This window comes from Zea mays, chromosome 3 (genome assembly GCF_902167145.1).
Source record: "Zea mays cultivar B73 chromosome 3, Zm-B73-REFERENCE-NAM-5.0, whole genome shotgun sequence".
Classification (NCBI taxonomy): Eukaryota; Viridiplantae; Streptophyta; class Magnoliopsida; order Poales; family Poaceae; genus Zea; species Zea mays.
Genome location: NC_050098.1, coordinates 152,631,218 through 152,636,383, shown reverse-complemented (window position 1 = coordinate 152,636,383; position 5,166 = coordinate 152,631,218).

The following is a 5,166-nucleotide window of genomic DNA, read 5'->3' as shown; positions in this document are numbered from 1 at the left end:
CCGGGTCTCGAGGAGCGAACGCGGGTACATGAAAATGGCAAGGCCGATTGAGCCGAGGAAACCCCCGTGCCTCCGGGTTAGGGATACCTCGCTCATCACCTGCCACGAAAAATGGCCCAACTCGAGAAGCCACCCTATCATTGACGAGCCAGGACGAACATGCAGATGGAAAGAAAGGAGAGTACGACTCCATGCAAGAAAGACAAAAGTGTTCAGGCCTCAGCAGCCGTGGTGATACTCACGATTTAACAAGAAACTGTTCAAACGGGAATCAGGCGCCACCTTGGGAAGGAGCCGCGCCTTCAGCTCCACCCCTGCCATCGGTGGGGTCCATCTCGGCCTCCGGTGACGTCGCAGGAGGAAGGACCTCCGCCTCAAAGGTGGTCGCCAGCACCGCGCTCGGACCCGCGGCGACCGCGTCAAGCCGCTGCACCTCCGCCAGAGCAGCATCATCCTCGTCAGGAAGACAGTACCCCTCACTAACCCGCTCCAGGTCCACAATGTAGTGAGAAGCGAGCACGGCGAAGGCCCGCCTGACGCCGTGGTGTAGCGCTTCGCGGACTCTGCCGCGGGCGTGACCACCTAAGGCTCGAAGGCGGCTCTGAGGGGAGCTTCCTGAAGGGACGTCGCCGGAGCCGAGGGCACGATAAAAGTCCGAGACGGCCTCGGACATGGCCGCGAGGTCCGCCTCCCTCTGCTCGGCGGCTCCGGCAAGCGCCTCAGCAAGCGCCTTGGCGGACTCGTCAAGGGCAGACTCAAGCTCTGCGAGTAGCCAGGAGAAATACCTCAAGCACAAGCAAGGGAAGCGGACAAGAAAAAGAACTAGGGAGGACCAAGACGTACTTCCGGCTCGGGCACGGTGCTCCGAGGCCGCGACCTGGGTCGCGGCTAGGTCAGCCGCGAGGGTCTCGGCTCGGCTTTCGGCCTCGGCAGCCCGGCCCTGAAGTCGGTTCCGTTCCTCGACGACCTGGACGAGCTCCGATCGCTGCTGTTGCGCCTCCGCACGCACTGCTGCCGCCTCGGCTCTCAGGTCGGCACAGAGCAGCTGGAGGTCCGCCACCTTGGCATCCTGCTGAGAAAGGCGCGTGGTAGCCCCGGCAAGCGAAGACCTCAGGGATCGCAGCGAGCCCCAGACATCAGCCTCGCGGCGGATGAACGACGACTTGGCGGCGCTCCGGTCCGTCAGATCCTGGGGAAAGGAAACAGGGCGTCACAGCGAGTATCTCACAGAAGGGAAAAAGGTATGCCCGAAACCGCTACCTGGAGGATTTTGGGGACGTCTCTGCAGAAAACCTCCAGCGACGCCCGGAGCGACCCCACCGTCGCCTCTGCGCACTCGCGGAGCTCACCCCAGGACTGGTCCTCCTGCTCATCATCGAGAACGAAGACGGGGTCCGAGGCCTCGCGGGTCCGGAATCGGAGCAACGGGCGCCGGGCCTCGAGGCTCCGCCGCACAGCGATGAGGCTGTCACCTGGCTGGACGGATTGCGCGACCGCGCCCACCTCCTCTGAGGTCTTGGGCGCCGACGCATCGGCCACCCCGGCGCTGGCGGCAACTGGACACCCTTCGACAGGGACGGCGGCAACCTCGGCGATGGCAGGCTCCGGCATGACCGACACGACAGGCGAACTCAGAGCCGCGTGGGCGTCAGCCGCCTCCTCAACCACGATCGCCGCCTCGGCTGAAGAGCCGGCCTCGGGAGCCCGCTCCTCCAAGATTGGCAACGCCCGAGCCCCCGATGCCGGAGTACCCCGCGAAAGGGTCGGCTGAATGGCGCTGGCCGCACAGTTCGGCGTCGTCTTGAGGGCCTTCCGGGGTGCCAGGTCGGTCTGGCCATGACTTCGCTTACTGGATGAAAAAGAAAGGGGATCACAACCGAGACATACGAATGGGAGGCCAAGACGAAGACGCTCCGAGGTACTCACCCACTCCGGGCCATGATCCATCGCGCCTGGGGAGAGCCTTCTTGGATCCCGGCTCTCGGAACGGCCGCCGAGGTCCGCTTCACCGGCGCTTGGGGCGCCTGGGAGGCAGATCCCCCGGGCACGGCCGCGACGACCTGAGGGTCACCCCCATGCGCCACCGATACAAGCGGCGGCCCCTGGGGAACCGACGCCTTGGCCTGGACCTCCGGAACTACTTCAGCTCCTCCGGCTGAGGGGTCAGGTGACCTCTCGATTCGCCCCCGCGCCTCGGGTCGGGAGCCCGACGCCCCGACTTCGGGGGCTGACGGAGTCGGCTCGCTCGGGGGCTGGCTCGACGGCTCCTGGCCACACCCCAGGCCGAGGCTGAGGCCGAGACAGGCGGCCATGTCGTCATCATTATCATCGTCATCATCGTCATCGTCGTCAGGTGTCTCCGGCGACGACTCCCTCGGGAGTCCGTCCCGCTCCTGCTAGCGGCGGCGCTTCTCCAAGGCGTCCCGAGCCCGCCTCCGCTCGCGGGCCCGGGCCTTCTCCGCGTCCTTCTTTTTCTTCTTCTCCTCCGCGGCGACCCGCCGCGCTGCACGGTCCACCGCGTCCTCCGGGACCCGTGGCAGGGAGGGTTTGTGACACCCCACATCCTAAAAGGAGGGGAGAAAAGAACCCGATCATAAGGACCCGGAGCGACCAGATATACGAAGAAGGGAGGAGCAAACGCTCACCAAAGTCACGCACCCCTGGTCGGGGCGCATCCGAAGCTGGGAATATGCGTGGGGGTCCGGCTTCCCCATCGCGGCCGACACCCGCCATTGGAGGGCGTTGAAGGGGAGAGGATCAGGGGACATCCGTGAGCCCTCCCAGTCAGCTTCCGGGGTCATCTCCCAGAGCGGCAGCCGCCGCTCCGCCAATGGGAGCACCCTCCGACGATGAATAGCGGCGATCACTCCCGCAGCGGTAAGTCCCCCCTCCCGCAACTCCTTCAGGGCCTGAAGAAGGGGCTCGAGATTTTTCTGCCTCTCGTGCGGGGTCCCATGGCGCCAGGCGTCGGTGGCAGCCGTAACCACTCGCTGGGAAAACGGTGGGAGCAACTCACCGTCATTCCGGAGGTAGAACCACCGGCGCTGCCACCCCTTGTTCAAAGACGCAAGAATGGCAGGAATGTACTGCAACGCCCGCGACTGCCTCAACAAGAGAGTGCAGCCGCCGGCCCGTACCGCTGCACGGATCCTCCTCTCCCCCGTCGACAAGGCGAAAGGCTCGGCGAGGAAGAAGTAAGTCCGCAAATCCCAATGAGGAGCGATCCCCAAGTACCCTTCGCATAACGCTACGAAAATAGCGGCCTGCGAGATGGAGTTGGGGGAGAGGTTGTGCAACTCCACCCCGTAGTGGAATAGGATGGCCCGCATAAAGCGGCCCGCCGGCACACCAAATCCCCGCCCATGGAAGGAGACGAAGCTCACGACATACCCCGGCGGTGGGGACGGAGCGGCTCCGCCCACGGGAGGAATCCACTCTGGCCGCTGCTTGTCGGTGAGGGGGCGGAGCAAACCTTCGCCGACCAGCTCCTCCAGATCACTCGCCGTCACCGTGGAGAAGGGCCACGGATCGCGCGGGGGGATTATAGTCACCCGATCCGACATCACCAAGATGGAGAAGATGGCGGCGCGGGGGGCAGGAAGGGCGTTTTCTCTCTCCTCCGACTAAAGTTTCCCGGGTTGCGAAAACCTAAAGGGAAAAGGAGGGAGCAGAGCGAAGAACCGTCACCGGACCCCCTCTCAAGTATATGAAGGCTAGGGCGAAACCGTTTCCAGCACGCCGCCTGGACCGGGCGCAAGATTCGAAAAGCGCGAAGCGGCACAGCCGTTCCTCGAAACGGCTCGCGCACGCGTAACGGCCGCCCCGCCAACCACTCGCCCCGTCGCATTAACTCCACGGCGGGACATGCGGTGCCTCTGACGGGAGGAGCGCGCGACGCTTCACCTTCGCCATAATAACCGCGTCAGAAAAGGTACGCCACGTCGTTCGATTTCATATCCTTTTCCGTTTTCCTCTTTCTCTATCTCTTGCAACAGGGACCGGGAAAGGGGGATACCCCGAAAGGGATCCTTCTCCGCGAAGGAACCGGGCTCCGAGCCCCCACTACTGATCAGGGGTTCGAAGGCTGGCCCTCCGAAGGGTTCAACAGCCGCCTCAGATCGCGTGGGCCCGACACCCACTACTGGTCAGGGGTTCGAAGGCCAGCCCCCCGAAGGGTTCCATGGCCGCCTCAGGCTACTCGGGCTCCGCGCCCATTACTGATCAGGGGTTCGAAGGCTGGCCCCCGAAGGGTTCACAGTCGCCTCAGACACCGAGCGAGGGATGACCAGGGGTACGTTCGATATATAACCAAGGCTCGGGCTGCGCTCCCGAGGTACCCTAGGACATTTCCGAGACCAGCGGGAACGATCTTCTAACGGAATCCCATCGGAGGGAGGCATCGAGCCCTCGGACCCCGTCGCCAGGGGACCGGGTCCGGCAAATCACCCGCAGGTACTTTTGGGCGTGCCTCTGGGCCCCTAGCCGACCCCAACGAACAGGGCACGGACGTCCACTCGGATTACCCGCTTGCAGCTCACCGGAGACACCATGTTTGGTGCCCATCGAGGGTAACATGGCGCACTCCCCCCCTCCTCCTTGCGGAAAGGCGACGTAGGGGCGTATGTAAAAAGTCGAGTCTGTCCCTGATCGTCCTCTCGCCCTGTGCGGAGGCTCGGGGGCTACTCTCGCAAAAACCGGCTCCGGCCAAATCGTTGACAGCGTCAACATACCAGCCCGAGAGCTTGGGCCCCGACCGTGCACCCGGGCTATGGCCAGTTCGCATGAGGGAACGACCAGGCCAGCCGAAGCGTTACGCGAGGTATTAAGACCTCGAAGGAGTGTAACCACTCCTCCGAGGCCTCGGGGGCTACACCCGGCGGGTGCGCTCGCGCGCACCCGCCGGAACGAAAGGCAACCGAGAAAGGCTGGTCCCCTTGCAAAAAAGTGCGACAAAAGCCTCCAAGCGAGTGCTAACACTCCCTTCGAGGCTCGGGGGCTACTGTCGGGGACCATAATTAGGGGTACCCTCAAGACGCCTAATTCTCAGCTGGTAACCCCCATCAGCATAAAGCTGCAAAGGCCTGATGGGTACGATTAAGTCAGGGATCGGTCCACACGAGTGACCCGATCACGCTTCACCCGAGCCTAGCCTCGGCCAAGGGCAGC